This window comes from Vespa crabro, chromosome 23 (assembly GCF_910589235.1).
Source record: "Vespa crabro chromosome 23, iyVesCrab1.2, whole genome shotgun sequence".
Taxonomy (NCBI): domain Eukaryota; kingdom Metazoa; phylum Arthropoda; class Insecta; order Hymenoptera; family Vespidae; genus Vespa; species Vespa crabro.
In genome coordinates, this window is record NC_060977.1 from 3572653 (window position 1) to 3585000 (window position 12348).

Here is a 12348-nt window from a genome sequence, read left to right on the forward strand (position 1 = left end):
TTTGTATTATAATATATTAGTTAAATATATATGTACATATGGAATTTTCTCGATATTATTTCAATATGTCGTCGCCCCTATAATAGGTGTAACAGCAAAAAAAATAAAAAAATAAAAAAATAAAAAAAAGAATAAAAGAGGGTATCAAATAATCGTACATCAAACGTATAGTTTATCCAATGAAATTAAATTCCTAAAGGAAGACTCTTTTATTCTCCCGAAGGACTTTCTTCGACTTATCGAAGAAGAAACGCGCAATTGACGTGAATAAATCTGCTATTTGATTCTTTGATGATACCAAAGAAAAGGACGGATTTTTCTGAGTTTTGTAATATCATACACTCGCAACGATCTAAGGATCAGATCTTACTTCTGTCAGATCGAATTTCTCAATTTTAAGGAAAAGAAAAAAATAACAGAAAAAAAAAAACAGAAAAAAGAAGATGAAGAAGAGACAATCGATAAGAAATAAAACAGACAAAAAATACGCACACACACACACACACACACATATATATATATATATATAAAACTGTTTCAATGCTCCTTAATAGAGCCAAAAGGAAAGTTATCGTTCGCTCGAAATCACATGGAATTAGATTTAATCTTTAAAAGTAGAAATGAGGTTTTACCGGCAATAAATATCTATAATCGGTAACCGATATCAAAAGGTTATTTAGAAATAGTGGTATCGGTAGCTGGCTCTAGTTCGAGCCAGCTTAATTTACGGTTCCTAGCAAGACAAAGTTGGTAAACGTGGTCCTTTATCCTTTTACCTCGTTTTCCGGCTACTATCTTACATGGACCGCAGTTCTTTAGTTTCAGGAAGCATCCGGATTGGTCCGAGTACCTTGGATTAAACCGATCCAACTCGTCTAACCAAGGGATACTCTCTCCCTCTCTCTCTCTCTCTCTCTTTCTCTCTTTCTTTCTATCTATCTTTCCTTCTTTCTCTTTCTTTTTTCCAGAAAAAAAGAAAGGAAGAAAGGAAGGAAGACGTTTAAAGGTTTTACTTCTTTGCCAAGCCAAAGATATATTTTTCTTACAGTTCGGTGCGTCAAGTGACGTATAAAGATTTTAGAAGTGGATGATACTTACCAAAAATTTTCTAACGAATCCCACTGATTTATACGATTCCCGTCCTCATATCCCGTTCCTATTTCCTCGTTAAAGAATATTTCTTGTACAAGACGATCTCTCCCTCATTCCTTATCCCTCGTTACGTTTGTCGTTGATCGATAATATAGCTTAGTCAGATTAATGAATTTTATAATATAAAATATCTATCAAGAAAATTCATTTTTATTTGACTTTTGCGATAAGAAATCCGATAGATAAGAGAAAATGATTTTATCTATTTATTTTTATTAAATCGATAAATATAACAACTGTTTTGTCATAACACTTTTCCATTTTTAAATCGGATTTTCCTTCTCTCTCTCTCTCTTTCTCTTCCTCTCTCTGTCTCTCCCTTTCTTTCTCTCTTTTTATTCTTAGAGAGAGAGAGAGAGTTTTCGAAAAATGAAATGGCCTTTGAAAATATTATGACTTAAGAGAAAAACGAAGAATAATCGATATTTGAAAATAAGCCAAAGAAAAGTATTGTAGTCATTGATTTTGATTTTTTCTTTTTTTTTTTTTTTTCAATATTTCTCTGGGCAAAACGTTTAAGAGAGATTTCGAAGAAATCAATGATTTAAGAGAAATTCATTCGAAAGAGCCATTTACTTTTAGTATTATTTAATACGACTTATTCGTATCGACCAAAATACAATAGAATACTTTAATCCGAAGAATCCATTTTAGTGCTTGGGTGGCAGTCTCTTGTTGGAAAATTCTTTTTTATATTTTTCTTTTCTCCTTTTCTTTTTTTTATTTTATTTTTTTACAGAACAAAATATCTGAGAAATCGTCAAGCGATTTCAAAAGAGAAACTTATAAAAGCATTTGATATAAAGAGATAAATTAAAATATAAAATATAAAAAATAAAACATGATATTTGTATATATAAAGAAATAAAATAAATATCTCGTTAGTCGTTCCTCGAATAATTTTTATTAATATACATTAGAAAAAATGAAAATTGTTCGATCCTGAGATTTTTCCAAAAGACGATCTTCGTTTCGCTCGTACGTCAATCATCCTGTTTGAAAAATTTTCTCTCTGAAATGATTATAAGATAATAAAAGCGATCGTATTGTTAATTCATTCGAATTGGGTGAACGAAATGAAAGTAAGTGAAAGAAATAAAAATAATTATTAAAATAGAAAAAAAAGGTGGGGGAGGGAGGATAAATAGAATTACGAGGAAAAGAAAAGAAATATAAAATAAATAAAAGAAGAATAAAGAAATTAATTTAAAAAAAGGAGGTGGGGGAAATGAAAATAAAAAACGAGTTCAATGAGATTTTCAAACTCGACAAGATTTTTTACTGCATTCGATCATTGAGATATATTATCTAATTAAAAAAGGGGGTAAAAAAAAAATCATTATGATTTGTTGAAAGTAACAACGATATTGTCATCGTCGTTGTCGTCGTCGTCTTCGTCGTCGTCTTCGTCGTTCTCCTAAAGAACGGATACAAAAGGAAGAAAGCAAAGGGAAGAAAAGAAAAAAAGATAAAGAAAAAAAAAAAAGAAGAAGAGGGAGAAGAAGAAGGTGGTAGTAGAAGAAGGAAATAAATAAAGAAATAAAGAAATAAAGAAAGAATGAAAGAAAGAAGGGACAGTAAAACACGTCGTTTATGATCCGATCGAATGAAAAGCGCCAACGAATACGTCTCTTTCTTTATATTTCGCAAGGAATGAAGCTCCATATCTGTTCGCACGATGGAATGGTGAAAGGATGAAGGGTAGGGGGATGAGGAAGGGTGAAGAGAGGTAGGGTGAAGAGGGGGAGGAGGGATGCTTGCTAGGATGAAAAGGACGCATTATAATTTCTCGTAAAACGTTTTACGATGACAAAACACGCCGTGAACGTGTTTCCCGGTTGGGGAGCGGCCCCCATCGGTCGTTGTAAAATCGAACGACGCACGTTTTAAATGTATAAAGATAAATGTCTGTCTGTCTGTCTGTCTGTCTGTCTCTCTCTCTCTCTCTCTCTTTTTTCTTTTTTTCCTCTTTCTCTCTCTCTCTCCCTCTCTCCCTCCTTCTGTCTTTCTTATCCTTCTTTCTTGTCCCACCTATAACCACGATATCTCTTTACGCACGACATCGGCTCGATTCAATGGAAAAGATAATTTTTAAAATGTCTATCCATATTCTTCAAGAAAAACTGTTTCTTTTCTATCGATTGTTTCCTTTTTTCTTTTGTTGTTGTTACCGTTGTCATTATTATTATTATTATTATTTCCGTCGCGTAAAAACCTTAAAATATCCAATTTGCTACAAGAGGATAATGGCGCGAACACTCACACGCACGCCAACTCCCGAAAGGTTACTGCAAAAGGTCAAAAAGGACAAAAGGTAGGAAGGCGAACCGAATGATCATTCTTCTTTCTCTTCGTTTTTGTTTTTTTTTTTTTTTTCCTTTTGTTTCATTTTTTTTTCAACAGGAACGTACGTTTATTTTGCACTGAGCAGAAATACAAGCTATTCATGAAAGATGAGGTTACAGCGGCCGCAAGCCCCCCGACCCCTTTCCACTACACCCCTGCCCTTTTTTTTCCCCCGTTTCTTCCGTGCTTTCGAAGAGATCTCTCTTTCCTTTTCTATCACTCTCTCTCTCTCTCTCTCTCTCTCTCTCTCTCTCTCGTTCACTCTACTTTCATTCTTTCTTTTTGTTCATTCTCTTTCACTCTTTTTACACATGCAACCAACTTTTCTCGTTCTCTCTATCTTTTCCATTCATAATATGCATGCTATTTCTTTTGTTCTAGCTTTCTCTCTCTCTCTCTCTCTCTCTCTCTCTCTTTCTCCCTATCTAATTCAGCTCATTCTCGTATTTCTTTCCTCACCACCGCTTATTAGAACAATGTAATAATTATACATATGCATATATTATAATACATTTGTGCATTATCATAATTTCATTTACACAGAGATGGCATATATATATATATATATATATATATATATATATATGTATGTATGTATTTATGTATGTATCATATGTATATATGTATGTATATTATATTTTATAAAAGAAATATTTATATGTATGTAATGTATGTAATGTATGTATTTATGTATGTACGTATGCATATTTATATTATACACATATTCTTTGTTTTCTTTCTTTCTTCTTTTTTTTCTGTTTTTTTTTTTTTTTACCTTTTGAATGTAATTACCTCTATCCATTTTTTCACGTAATTCTTCCTTAAAAAATAACGATATTTAAAATACGCTACGCGCGATGTAATAAGAGCCATCAAGAGAGGAAAGAAAAGAATAAAAAGGAATAAAAAGTATTGCAATGTGGATTTGTGAGACGTTTGGCTTTTTCTCTTCTCTCTCTCTCTCTCTCTCTCTCTCTCTCTCTCTCTTCCTCCTTTCACTCTCACTTATTCTCTCTCTCTTTCTCTCTCTCTCTTTCTCTCTCTCACATACACGCAAAAACACACACGTACACACAAATACACGGCATATATACTCGACCAAGAGTTTTCTTGACTTCTTTCTTAAACTTCCTTCCTTTTATTCGACATCTCATTCGTTCCTATCCACGTTCACTTCGTACTTCCGTTCCGTTCTTTCTCTGATTTTCCTATAGCGCGCATTTTGCTCTCCTAGTTTCTCCGTGTCACTCGCAAAGTTTTGCACACAGCCGTACTCCAAAAATCCAAAATTCAAAGATGAACGGCCTGAATTTGTAACGAGGGTAGAGGATCGCATGTGGATAAAAGAATGAGGATGAGAATGAGGGTGAAGATGAATGGAAGGGAAAAATGATAATTATCTCAACTTTGTAAGCTTTATCGGTCAAATAGGAGGATCAAAAGTTATATCCTATGCTTTCGTATTACTTTAATCGTCATTGCGGATTAACGCAAATGTTAATTTTTTTTTTTTTTTTATTTCTTTTTTTTTCGTCGTTTTTCTTTCTTCTTTCCATTCTTTTTTTCTTTTATTTTGCTTTATTTTTTCGTCTCTCTTTTTTGTAATTTTTTTATTCTTCCATACGTGTGTAATCTCTTTAAAAAAAAAAAAAGAAAAAAGGACGAAGAAGAAAAGGAAAAAATTTGATTTCTACGTTATGGAAAATGCAAAATTGTACTGATAAATTTTGCTTGCTTTCCTTTCTTTCTTTTTTTTTTCTAGGATCTCCTTTTTTAAAGGATCTCCTTTATATTCTCGAATTGCAAATTCTTCGTAATGGTTAATGAAAGCTTTTATTTTCTCTTTCTTTCTTTATTTTTTCTTTCTTTTTTTTTTTCATAAAAATCGAAAAAATCTACTTAGAGACACGCGAGATGAGAAGTGAGTTCACGTTATAGTGTTCCTTTTTGTTTTTTTATTTTATTTCTTTTTCTTTTTTTTTTTAATAATCTACCTCTCTCTCTCTCTCTCTCTCTCTCTCAATGTTTCCTTTTATTTTATATTTCCTCTTAAGCGATCTTCGAAATAATCGATCATCGAAAGCTTTCGTAGTTCGTCATAACTTCGGTACGTTAAACTCGTTCTACGATACTGAGACAATGAGACGGAAACGATATAGTTCAAGGAGGACTCAAGTTGAAAGCAAAGCTCACTCAAGCACGATGAGAAATTTTTTTATTAGTGAATTATTTACAAAGCGCGGCCGGCCCGGTCACTCCGTAAGCCGAATAAGAAGCGTGCGCCTTTTTCGATAACGCAAAAACTCTAGGCAGACAACAATTAAGTCGACGAAACGATGCGGACGAAAGAGGAAGGGACTCACCAACACCTATGTCCTCATTTTCTTTCTTTCTTTTTCTTTTTTTTTTTTGGCTATATTTTTGTTGTTCCTTTTATTTTTTTATTTATTTATTTATTTATTAGTTTGCTTCTTTCTTTCTTTCTTTATTATTATTATCATTATTATCATTATTATCATTATCATTATCATTATCATTATTATTATTATTATTATTATTATTATTATTATTATTATTATTATTATTATTATTATTATCATCATCATTATCATTATCATTATTATTTCCTTTAAGATTAATTTTGATTTTTTCTCTTTCTTATATATTTTATTATTTCCACGTACGGCTGACTGGCTGGCTTTACGGAAGAAATTTTTGTCGGAAAATGATTGGATGATAATAGCCAAGAGAAAAATAGAAAATAATAATTTTTATCATTACCCCGTTTCTTTTATCTCTTTCTTCGCGATCGATATCGATCGGGTGTCCCTCGGTCTTTCGTCGTGCCTTTCGTCGATCGTCAGCGATTTCGTGCACACATCGAATTAAAGATTCAATAATCGCAAGGTACGCGGAAGAACGTTCGTTATTCGTCGAATAATTCTTCTTCGTGCTACGCTTAATCGATAATTAATCGAACAATTAATAGTAATTCATAACATTAAAACTTATACTTATACGAGCTAAACACTTAAGCTTACTCGGCATCCTCTCGCGATTTGTACAATTAAAAAAAGAGAACAATGAAGAGTGGTAGTTTATTATTTTTTTTTTTTTTTCGTTTTGTTTTGTTTTGTTTTGTAATTATATTAATATTAGCGATAATAATATAAAGATAATAATTAAGACTCTTTATAGTAAATAATTTATGTAAAAATTTGGGAGTTAACGCTAAAAAAATTATCCATTCGCGCTGGCTCTCTCTCTCTCTCTCTCTCTCTCTCTCTCTTTCTCTTTCACACACGCACATATACACTCACACATATACCACATACGCACACGCACAGAGATACTCGAAACACTTTCTTCCTTTCTTTTTCGCTTTGCCTTTAGACGATACAAGTTTGATTCTCGACAAACACGTTTCACGAAACACATTCGCACATCACACAAGGTACACTTTTTTACTATTTGCGAAATCATACTCTCACTCTCTCTCTCTTTCTTTCTCCCATTTATTCCTTTCAACTCATTCCCACTCTTTGTACATCTTTATCGTTTACGCATGTAGTCTCTCTCTCTCTCTCTTTCTTTCTAACATACAATCCTTACGACTCTTTCACTCTTTAGTAAGCCAATCAGAAGACCACTATGAGGATAATCCTTCATTTTCAATGAAAATGTTTATAGGAAAGAGTAGGATGAAGAAGATCGATGACGAAGAATATGATTTCATTTTCGGATAAATCAAAATTCAATTTTGTTATTGCCACGTTACATTCTAAATACCATATTATATCCGTCCTTTGAATTTATTTTCGATATGCCGATTTAATTTAAGCCGATAAATGTTATATATAAACAACATATATATATATATATATATATATATATATATATATATATATACATACACATTTTATATACGCATCTATTCGACGTAATATCTATTCGATTCACGAACTCAACACAATAAACTTATATCGGTTCATCGAAAGTTACGATGGCTGATGAGAGGGTTTGCGAGTTCAGAAAAAAAAAAAAAAAAGAAAAGATCGAGGGTAAAAAGACGGCGATCGTGACTAAAGGGTGTCGTTTCAGCAATGATCAAATAGGGGGTGAGGATGTTCATGGTGGAGGGGGAAGAAGGAGGAAGTTTCTTTTTTCCCCTTTTTCTTTCTTCTTTCATTTTTTTTCCTTTTTCCTTTCTTCTTTGTTCTTTCTTTTTTTCCTATACGAATGTTCGTAGTCTCCAATGTCCTTCGAAATAATATCCCTCGCGTGTTTCATCATTCATTCATTATAATAATATACCCTTTCGTCCTTTATCATTCATTCCCATTCAAAAAATCTTTCATCAATCTGTCTAACGCTCTTACGACAATCATGTGCGTTCATTAGAACCGGCTTTAATAGGCCTGCGTAGTCAGCGCGATTAGGCGATTAGAAGGAAGATATCGCATTAAAAAGGTATGTTCCCTCGTAATAAAATCCACGAGACGTTCGTACGTTCCTCTTTCGTTCATTTTCTTTTTCCTCTTTCTCTCTCTTTCTCTCTCTCTCTCTCTCTCTCTCTCTCTCTTTCTATCTAATTATCTCTTCCAAATGCTCCTACATTTCCTTTTGTTCCTCTTTCTCTCTCTCTCTCTCTCTCTCTCTTTCTTTCTTCAACCCCCTCTTCTATCTTCTTACGGATTTTACCGAGTTCTCGTGCTCGATTCTAATCTCCATCCATTTCGTCGCCTAACTAATGTTATCGTAAATCCTAAACGGAATTACTCTCTACTATACATTTACATATATAATATTTATACATATATATTACGATAGCCGATACAAATATCACATGTGATCACCTACTTAGCCCGTTATACGAGCCTTTTCTACTACGCCTTGTACAAAACGTCGAAAGTTAAGATTCTTGTTTATTTATTTTTTTTTTTTCGATTTTTTTTTTTTCGAAGCTCTCCCAAATATTTCCCTCTCTCTTATCCCTTGCTCTTATCTCATCTGTTTCTGTTCCTTTCTTCTTTTTATTTTTTTCTTCTTTTTTCATTTTTTTTCTTTTTGTTCTTTTTATTTTTAAATCAAATCAGCAACGTACGTGACTTTATAAAGTCACGAATAAAATCGATTTAGTCCCAGCTTGGAAGGATACACTTTTCTCATATCTCTCTCTTTCTCTCTCTCTCTCTCTCTCTCACTCTCTTTTTCTTTTTCTGATTTTCTCTACGCTCGTTTCTCATTTCCTTTAAGTAGAATCGTACGTGCAAGTAAGATTTATTTCATTTCCTATATATATATATATATATATGTATATATATATATAGAAATCGTATACAATATACATATATCGTTAAGTTTCGTGAATAACGCGTAAACCAATTATGTTACCATCCGCTCGCTCGTTTTTTTTAATGACGTTACCGTCGAATTTACTAATATTTTTTTTTCTCAATTACGGAGGAGAGTAAGAAAAAGAAGGAGAAGAAGAAGAAGAAGAAGAAGAAGAAGAAGATGAAGATGAAGAAGAAAGGGAGATGGAGGGAAAGTACCGGAAGCGGTCAGAGGAGAGTACACGTTCTTGTAAAAACGACGTCGGTTCTCTCTCTCTCTCTCTCTCTCTCTCTCTTTCTCTCTCTCTCTCTCTCTTTCATTTTCTTTTTCATCCACCTCAGATTCATTCTTTTTCCACACAGTAAACCAATAATAATAATCGTACGAACGACTCGTGAGTGACGCGAAGCGTGTTTATAGAGCGCGAAAGGAGATATAGAATAATAAAGGCGGACGTTTTCTCGTAGCGATCGCGAGGGATGGAGGGATGGAGGGATGGAGGGAGGTTGGGCGACGAGAGCTTTCGACCCTGCCGAGCGAGAAGAAGAGAGCACCACTACCAACGATGTGTTTTTCTACGCCGCGCTTTTCTACCGTGGTGATCGATAAACGCGCGTATAGACTTTGAAAGACGATAAAACGAGAGAAATTGCGCTTATCTCGCTCGGTTATCAAACGAGAGGAGAAAGAAATGACGGTCATGGCTATAGCGATTGAGAAAATCTAGAGAGAAGAAGGGAAAAAGAATTAGAATAAGAATAAGAATAAGATGAAGAAGAAGATGACAATAGAACGACGATGATAACGATAACGATAACGATAATGATAATGATGATGACGATGATAATGATGATGATGATAATGATGACGACGACGACGACGACGAATAAGTAGACAAAATAATGGCGAGAGAAAGGAGCGACGGATGCGTAAGCGTTTTATATTCTCTCCTTATTATAATAATTATTTCTCAGCATTAATGAAACAACGATTACAAAGCTCTCCCTGCTTGTCCCGGCTATCTAATGTCTTTCTTTCTCTTTCTTCTTATTTTTCTCTCTTTGCTCTCTCTCTCTCTCTCTCTCACACACACACACACACACACACACACACATATACACGAACACATACGCACATACATACGTTCATAGATATTCATACACACCTATATCTCGTCATATTATTTCGTATTAGTACAAAATATCCGCGGCGCAAAGCTTTTACTCTACGTCTTTTCGCGCGCAAGATCACACGTAATAAATCACATATTATCGTATGTTAATATTCACAATTATACAAATAGAGAGATGTGTGTATACGCAAGGAGGTACAGAATTCTGGAAAAATGATTCTCTTTACCGCTTGCTCTCACTTTCCACTTTTTTTTTTGTTCCACGTTCACTCACTTTCTCTCTTTTTCTATTTATCTCTCTTTCTCTCTCTCTCTCTCAATTTTTCTCTCACTTTCTCTTTTACTCTTTATTACATCTCATTTCTTTTTTTTTTTTTTATCTTTCTCACTCTCACACATTCACTCGTTCTCTCTTTCTTCTCGCATTTATCGTCCCTCTCATCTTTTCTCTCTCTCTCTCTCTCTCTCTCAATTTCCGGACACACACATACACACGAATACCTTTACACACATAAGTTAGAGACGTACGGATTTTTACGTACAAGAAGAAACATTACAATGACCCGATAGTAAATCGTGACTGGAAACATAGAGCGTTGTTCTTAATGCCTGTATAAAATTCCTAAAAATACTATATTCTACAATGAATTTTTGTGGATGAGTGTGACTGTCCTAGTGAGACTGACCGTTGGTTGTATCTGTATTCTTTTTTTCTTTTCTTTCTTTCTTTCTTTTCCTTCATTTTTGCATTTTTATTTTTCTTACTTTTCTTATTTTTCGTATTTTTTCTTTTTTCTTTATTTTTCTTTTTTTTCTTTTTTTTTTTCGATTACGTCGACGTGCACAAATCAACGCCCACCCATGCCACGGGAAAACGTTATGCTCATCTAAGAAGTTAGTTGATGTGATGCAATCGCAAAAAAATTGAAAATCCCTTTCACGTATTTCCTCGAGCTTTTTCCTTTCTTTTCTATTTTTTTTTCCCCCTTCTTTTATTTGCTTTCATTTCATTTTATTTCGATTTCATTGTATTCTTCCATCCCTCGATTTTCCTTTCACCATTCCACTTTCTCCCCCTACTTTCTCCAATCCCTTCTCTATGCCTCCCTCCCACTCCTCCCCTAACCTTCGACCACGTTGGACCGGAAGGAACAAGTCGGACGTAAAAATTTAAAAATACAACAACGTTCCCCACGTTTTTCTCTTTCACTTCCCGCTTTAGGATAGTGCGCGAAGAGTGCCGTCGGAAAAATCGAATCATGTGCAAAATCGTTTTCTTCACCTTCTTCACTTAGGCCTCGAGAGGTAAGTCAATCCGACGTCTGTCTGTCTAGACGTATATAAACTCTATCTAGCTTCGTCCGTCGACCAAAGTGAAACACGCCAACGCGAATAATACGCGAATCCTAATGGAAAAATGTCTGCTATATTTTTTTTCTTTACTTTCTTTTTATTTCTTCTCTTTACGTTCACCATCGACATATTCACTATCTCTTCCATTTCCCTCCCTCCCCCTCAACCCGTCGCATGTTGTTCCTCGTCTATTTCTTTCTTTCTTTCTTTCTCATTCGCAGCTTTCACTGTACGTCTTTCTTTTTTTTATTCTCTCTTCTTTCTCACCTTAACTCACCCCTTTTTTCTTTACCCCCTACCTATCGGCCCCACTAACGCACGTGATTAACACGATTATCCCACCCCTTCCTATCCTCTACTCGAGACACGATATAAAGGACTGACGCCTCTCGATTATGTTTATGCGCCCTCGATTTGCATCATTTTTTTCCTATCTTTGTCTTTGCTTTTTCTTTATTTTTCTTTCTTTCTTTATTTCCCCCTTGTTTCTTCGTTTATCTTTTGCTTTGTTTAACTCGTTGCAAATTTCTTTGTTTTTCTTTTTTTCTGTTTTTTTTTCTTTTTTTTTTTTTTTCTTTTCTTACAAGTCTTTAAATGCCAAAGGTCACTTTTTAAAAATATAGGTATCTCATTTTTGTCTTACACCCCCAATTTCATTTATCTTTCATTTCATTTTACCCATTCTTTCTTTCTTTCTTTTTTTACTTTCTTTCTTTCATTTAACACACATTCTCTCTCTCTCTCTCTCTCTCTCTCTCTCTCTCTCTCTCTCTCTCGTTCATTCTTACAATCTTTCAATTACACCTGTTTCTTTTTCTCTTTCACTCTTTCTCATTGACTCTCACTTCGCAATAACCATATCGTATCCTTAGTAATATCATATTCTTTCTCTCTTTCTCTCTCTCTCTCTCTCTCTCTTTCTCTCTCTTATTTTAATTTATTTAAATCTTTTTTTAACGACGAGCATTCCTAAAAATAACATTACCTTTATCAGTTCGGTTGTAGTGTGTTTTGAATTTTGAACAATA